The 7,327-nt window shown below is 45.0% G+C and overlaps 1 protein-coding gene across 6 annotated transcripts in view; it reads right to left on the reverse strand.

Moving 5' to 3' along the window:
• EPB41L1 (erythrocyte membrane protein band 4.1 like 1) overlaps positions 1-6,815 on the reverse strand; it is a 136,066-nt gene extending 129,251 nt beyond the window's left edge. For 4 of the 6 annotated variants that reach the window (XR_008552328.1, XM_037495712.2, XM_037495826.2 and 1 more), the window contains exons 1-3: positions 6,612-6,815; positions 5,123-5,319; positions 4,534-4,609 (exon numbers count right to left, since the gene is read on the reverse strand). The gene's annotated coding sequence lies outside the window, so the exon portion shown is untranslated. The remainder of the gene's footprint in view (positions 1-4,533; positions 4,610-5,122; positions 5,320-6,611) is intronic. The other 2 variants (XM_037495850.2, XM_037495818.2) reach the window with 1 other exon arrangement.
• Positions 6,816-7,327: the final 512 nt, after the last annotated feature.

Raw genomic sequence — 7,327 nt, forward strand, 5'->3', positions numbered from 1 at the left:
GCCATCTGAAAACTCTTCCTTTAGCCACTAGTCTAAAGGATTACATCTGATTCCCCCCAGGCTAGGGATTACATCTGATTCCCAATTGCCCCCTCCTCCAAGTGAGTGTAGGGTTAGTGAAATACGGGCAGAAGAGACAAACAACATCAGGTCAGCCCTAAATCCTGGGGCAGCATTTAGTGGTGGTGGGAATAGTTAAAATGTCCATCTGGCCTGGAGAGGGGCCAGTCTTCCCTTTGGAGAGCTCCATTATAAGCATCCTCTATCGAGTCCCTCTATTAAGGGACACTGTTGCTGCAGGACCCCTCCTCATGCTCTCGGCATAGCTAGCTGCCTGGAATCTCAACCTGCAGCTGCCAGTAGTGAACTTTAAAGAGAGGCCACCCAGGCACAGGATGGTCCACGGCTGCTGGTGTAGGCAACTGGAAGCAGGGGGGAGGGAAGGTTTCCAGAGGCTCCACTTTCAGTCCGGCTCCTCTGCTTCACAAAGGGCTACTGTCTGAGCACAGAGGGACCCTGGAGGGAGGCCTCCCAAGGTGCTCAGCAACAGGGCCAGGTTTCATCACGCTGGGCCTCCAGACCAAGTAAACATCAGGGTAGGAAGAAGCCCAGCAGTTTCTGCAGACTGACTGCTGGCTGCAGGTGGCTCAGTGGCATCATTCCCCAGGGCTTTCTGGAAACAATAAGATGGGCCAAGGTCTTTTGCCCAATATTTTCCAGAAATGGGGAGTCAAGGTGAGGAACTGACTCAAATCTATTCTATATCCTATTGCTCAAGCAGCAGAGAACCATCCTATGCTCTTCTTAAGAAGCAGACATTTTACAAGAATGTTTTCATTAGCTCAAAGGCAGGAGAGAGCGCTGTGAGATTGAGTAGTCAGGGAATAGTTTTGGAGGAAATATGATTTTAGTGTAAATCTATATCCATGTTTAGGTAGAATGTCCACAAATGGACAGGAAAAAGAAAGGCATTTTAGGTGGTAAGCTCAGTACAGACAAGTCATGGCCTCTGGAAAGCAGGAATATTTGAGGTGGATGAAGAGCTCTATCTGGCTAGGGAATTCACATAAGGTGGAAAAGAAGGCTGGAAAGTTTGGTTGGGAATTCAACCATAACTCATCTTAACAGGTTGAGGAGTCATTACCATTTCCAAGCAGAGCAGTGGTGGGGGTAAAAGCAGAATTTTAGAAAGCTTAGTTTTATGATGTTATAAAAGAGGTCAAATTGAGCTCCAGTCCTCTGGATAATCTTGTGCTGGTTATGACCTCTCTCTGGGGCTTGAGGTCTTCATCTTTAAATAAAAGGGCTATACCAGAAAATCTTGAAGCTCTTTTCCATCTCCAAAATGCAAGAAATATCCTATGGCACAACATGGACCATGTAGAATGAGGAAGAAGATGAGAGGCTATGGTCATGCTACATTTTTGCATGAATCATCCCCTCATCACCACTGTCGGTGCCTCCAGGAACTATGCAAAGCATTCATCCCTTTTTAAAAACTTCACTTTCGTGAATAGAAAATGCATACATTTTCTGAATAAAACTGCACATTTTAAGTCATAAAGGGATGTATGTATGGGAAAAATAAATCTCTTTCCTAGATATGTGGAGGACCCTCAAATTACTAAAAATGGATCTATCATATGACCCAGCAATCCCACTCCTAGGACACAAGAACATTAATTCAAAAGGAAACCTGCACTCCTATGTTTCTGGCAGCATAATTTACAATAGTTAAGATAAGGAAACAACTCAAAAGCCCAAAAACAGATGAATGGATCAAAGAGATGTAGTATATATACATAATGGAATACTATTCAGCAATCAAAAAAGATAAACTCATGCCATTTGTAGCAACATGGGTAGAGCTAGAAGGATTATGCTCAGTAAAATAAGTCAGAAGGAAAAAAGAAAAATATAGGATGGTTTCACTTATAGGAGGAATATAGGGAAACCCAACAAAGGATCAAAAAAAAAAAAAGAGAGACAAAACTTTCAGGCAAACTAGAGATCTAAGGCATACAGCAAGGGAGGTGGGAAGAGGGATCAAAACAGAGTAGGAAAGAGCGCAAGGGACCATGGTGACTATTCACAGGTGATGTGGTAGTGGGAGATTTATGGGGACTATAGATATTGCACAAAAGTGAACAGCAATGTAAGAAAATAAAAGTTTAATCAATAAAAATAAGTATCTCTTCTTCCCCTATTTCTAGTCATTTCTTCTCTCACTGTCATGATTTTCTTGAGTATCTTTTCACAGAAAATCTATGCATATATAAAGATCCTTTTTCTTTACACAAATGGGAGCAGACTAGACACACTGTTCTGCACCTTGTTTTTTTAGCTTGAAAATTCTGATCTTTTAACAAGAGTGTATGTAAAGTTCCTCACTCATCGTATGGCAGGACCATGTTTATTAAATTAGTCCCAAACGATAGCTATTTAGGCTATTTCTTATCTTTTTTTTTTTTAAAGATTTATTTATTTAATTATACAAGAACAGGGGTACAGGCCAGATTCGCAGGAGGGTGAGAGGATTCACCAGAGACAGAGTGGGGAACAGAACAGGTAGACTAACGAAATACACTGCTGAGGGGAGCAGCGGGTGCGACAGGAGAGGTCTGCCGCGCCATGTGGGACCCTCGCCAGCCAGCCAGGATCGAACTGGCACTGCAAAGGCTGCAGACAGCTTCACAGTGCGGCGCTCAAGCACCTGCTCCACCAGGGGAGGCCCCTATTTCTTATCTTACATAACTAATGCATCAGTGAATATCCTGAAGATATTTCATTTAGCATATGCTAGAATACAGCCATTCGATACAGTCCCAAAAATGAAATTATTTACTCAGCTCTTTCTCTGGATTAAACTGGTTAAAGCAATCAGACTTTTACTGATTGTACAAATCAGAAAATTGAGGCATAGAAAGATTTCTTGACTACCACAAAGTCACATAACTCTTATGTAATAGCATCGAAATTCCAATATGGACAGTCCATCACCAAAATCAACACAATCATTTCTTCTATTGGTTCTCAAACTCAGCATACATCATTATCATGTGGAGAGTTTAATAAAACATAGATTACTAAGAATCCCTGATGAATCATCAGTGGTGGGACCAAAGAACAAGTCTGCACTTTTGAGAATCAATGCATTGTACTAGGTCTCCCACCTTCAGTTGTGCAGGTAGTCCAGAAAGAAAGCAGTTGATACTCAGCATCTGGCACTGACAAACCCAGAGTTGAGGAGCACAGGAAAGGTTTCCTGAAGCCCATAAACTTAAGTTCCATGAATGGCAGGGTGCAGCACAGTACCTTAGGCACAGTACTCAATATGGCACTTGTTGAATGAATGAGTAAGGTACAAGTGCTCCGTGCAACTTGTTGCTGTCTCTTTTCTTTCTCTTTCTTTCTCTTTTTTTTTTTTAAGATTTATTCATTTATTTATACAAGCACTGGGTACAGTCAGAAGCACGGGAGGGTGCAAGAATTCACCAGAGCCAGAGCAGGGAACAGAGCAGACAGACTGACGAAATACACTGCTGAGGGGAGCAGGAGGGGCGGCAGGAGAGGTCTGCGCGCCATGTGGGACCCTTGCCAGGGGCCGGGGATCAAACCAGCGCTGCAGAGGCTGCAGGCAGCTTCACAGCCCAGCGTTCAACCGCTGCGCCACCAGGGGAGGCCCCTGTTGCTATATCTTTTCCTAGTCTGCTGGGAGCCCCTACTCTGGCAAAGCACACTAGCTAAGATCCAACTTTATGTGGGGAGAACCTGCTATGAACTGAATGTTGTATGCCCTCAAATTCATATGATGTTATCTGGAGATGGGGTCTTCAGTAGGTAATTAGGTTTAGAGAAAGTTAATTAGGTTTAGAGGAAGCGTGGGGTCCATGATGGGATCAGTGTCCTTATAAAAAGAAGACTAGAGTTTTCTCCCTGTCTACCATATGAGGACACAGTGAGAATATGGCATGCCAGGAAAAGGGCCTCACCGGGAACCAAACTGGACTACACGTTGATCTTGTACTTCCCAGCCTTCACAAATTTGAGAAATAAATATCTGTTGTTTAAACCCTCCCAGTATATGGTATTTTGTTATAGCAGCCTAAGTTAACTACAACCAAACCCATGGGAGCAAAGCTTTTTATTTCTTTCCATTCCTCCCTTGGCTTATAATGAAATCAGTGAAGCAGCCAGGCCTCTGTTATTAATGGAGAAACAGTATCTAAGAATGCTAGAGCTCGATCAAGATAAGCTAGTCCAATGTTCTCATTTATCATTATTAATAGCAATAGCTATAAGTCATAGCACACCCAGGCAATTGACATGCTTATATGTTTTTTTAATTCCTTTTAACTAGTATTTCCTTCTCTTTATTCTGGCACACTGCCTCTCTTTCCAGAGGGGAAGTGACATACATATAAGCTATGAGAAAGGTTTAAATTCAGGATCTGAGGTCTTCTGTGCTAGAGGCTAAATGGTTAAATTGTTCTCATATCTTAAAAAATGCAAAAGGAAAAAAACTTATCTTACCTTTTCTCTCTGAGGCTGATATTTACAGACAAATAATAGCAACAACCTTGAGCTGAGCTACAGGGCCTGCTGGAAACTGAAAACACAAAAAGAGAAGCAACTTCCCAGAGGTGCTGCACTATCCAGTCTGGGGCAAGATGACCCAAAACCTATTTGTATAAACTCACTTTATCTCTGTTTAACCTCCAGGGTCCTGTTATGACTCAACAGTCTTGCAAACAATAAACTGATCAGAACCAATTCAGGACCCCTTCGGTGAGCCCCCTACTAAGCATAGATATATATAGATATATATAGAATATATATCTGCTTGTACTCTTTCTTAAGTGCACACTATCAATTGCAATAAAAGCTTCACTCCTATCCAACCCACTCTAACTCCCACACAAACTCTTTCCTCACTTCTTGGGGGTAAGCCTTGTTGCCTGCCCCCCCCCCCCAACTACTTCTGCAGAGCACCAAGGTATTGACAGAGATTTTCCACAAACATGGAAGAACTATGTTTTCAGGATCATACAGTCTTATCCTGAAGCAACCACACATCAGCCCAACTCCTCAAAATGCTGTGTTACAGAATTAATTCCCTCACCTCAGGGGCCTTGAGGAACCCCAAGACTTCTTCTGTTCTCCACCTGGTCTCAGTTCTGCTCCTGCTGCTTGCTCACACACAGGCCTCTATTGGCACTTTTGCTCTCAACCCCGCAAGGCCCAGACTTGTAGGCCAGATCTCTGGGACAAACAACACCTCAGAAGATATGTGTTGGGCAGATGGAGCGAAAGAGGGCACTAGGAAGAGAGATTTCAGAAGCAAGTAAGTCAGATTAGTTGGTCATCTGCACTTCAGGCAGAAATCTGATTCAAATGGCATTTATTGATTGTGTAAGTGGTCAGTCAGGCAGGTGTAGTCAGACACAAATGCTGTCTGTCAAGCAGAGCCAGACAGAGTTGGTCAGGGAAGGATAGGCAGGCCCACTCATATATTCAGAAACCCAGTCCCAAAGATATTGTTACACCTCAATGATTGCCCTGAATCAGTCAACCAGGCAGACTCCACAATACAGTCTGGCAGATATGGTCAGTCCACACATCAGGCAGGCTGCTCCAACCTTTTTGATGTCCAGTCAGGTGAACCTGCCAACACAGAAGTTATAGTGAAGCCAAGTCTGGGCCAGGAAGGTCAGCAAGTCTTTGGAAACCAGCTAGACCACTCAGACAGCCAGCCAGTCAGGAGACTCAGGCAGATGCCTCTGGCCCAGTTGTAGTCAGAACTAGATGATCAGTCCACCTCAGCCAGCTTAGTCCTTTTGTTATAGGGCAACCCCAATATAAAATGGGTTGCCTGGCTGTGGGTCCTCACCCGCACTTAAAAGGGACTTATTAATACTCCACTACAGGCAAACACAAAAGGTTAATAAAAGGTTTATTTACAAGGGAAAGGGAATTAAGGAAATGTACAACTCAGGGAGAAAATAGGGAAATAAAGTCTTTAATGCGTCCTACCCAATCCGCCGACCTGGAAACCCAAAGGCACTCTCAGAGCTGGCCTAACCTGCGAGCTGGCGGGGAGCCAAAATGGGGGATCCCCTCCAAAGCCCACGTATCTGGCTTTATACCACACCTGGCTGCTTAACCCCACCCTCAGGTCCCAGCCACCTTCCCTTTGGTGGTGATGGGATTTGGAGTTCCCAGTGTCTTTGGCTTTGGCCTGGGGTGGGGGTGGAGTCCACAAAGCCTGTATGGAATTAGCTTTAGGACATCCTTTTCCCCCTATCAATTCCCCCCTTTCACTTTTTGCCATCCTTTTCCCCCTAACACTTCCAGTAGAGAAGTGGTGAGACAGTGGGCACAGAGGTATCAGTCAGTAAACTGGTTAGACACAGAGGGCCTGGCTCAGTCAGATACACTTGTCCAATACAGATAGAGTTTGGTCGTCAGATGCCGTTAGGCCAGCTTGATCAATCAGGCCCTGTCAGGTCCACGTGCATCAGCCAGGTATGGGGCAGTCAGTCAACTTGTGGTCAGACAGACATATCCCAAGACCTTGGTCTGTCAGTCCCCCACATTCAGTCAGACACTACCTGACACACTCGGATTATCAGGCAGTGATGGGGTGTGTGGTTAGTCAGCTACAGTCTGCCATCAGAAGCAGTCTGTAAAGCACTAATGGGATCTGCGGACCACAGAGGCTGCGGAATCCAGAGTCTGAGGAGCGGCCCGTTTTTTCTGAGCTGAGCCTAGGGTTGGGGCGGGGCCTCATTGTGAGTTAGGCTTCTTTCTAGGCCTTTGCCGGCTGGCGGGCCCCGCCTTTCTCTTCCCGGCAGTCTTTGGGCGTTGCCATGGCAGCAGTGAGCCTGGCTCTAGCCGCTGCATCCGAGTCTCTGGCGTCCTAGAGCCTGCAGAGCGGAGTTCCCGGTCATGTGGTGGAGCAGCGGGTGGGTTTGGCAGGCCCTCTGCGGCAGCAGCAAATTCCCCGCTGCGGGGTCGGCACTTTTGTCATCCCCTTGTCCTGATGGGGGATGACTGAGCGACCAGGAATGACTCACATCAGCCTACATAGAAAGACAGTGGCTGAGACCCAGATTCTCCAAATCTCGTGTTCCTCACTACCCATCTTGAGAAATCATTTTTCTCTAGGCAGAGAACATTAAGAAGATGTGTTTAGGGTTCTCTGTGCTTAGTAATGACAACGGTGAGCATTCACTTTGTACCAAGCACTGGAATAAAGCATCATGTACGGCAATTCACGAAAGTCTCAAAAATTTTCCTTTGAGGTTCTATAATGTGTTTCCCTTTA

Source organism: Talpa occidentalis, unplaced genomic scaffold, assembly GCF_014898055.3.
Source record: "Talpa occidentalis isolate TD23 unplaced genomic scaffold, MPIMG_talOcc4v2.1 talOcc4.10, whole genome shotgun sequence".
In the NCBI taxonomy this organism is placed as follows: domain Eukaryota; kingdom Metazoa; phylum Chordata; class Mammalia; order Eulipotyphla; family Talpidae; genus Talpa; species Talpa occidentalis.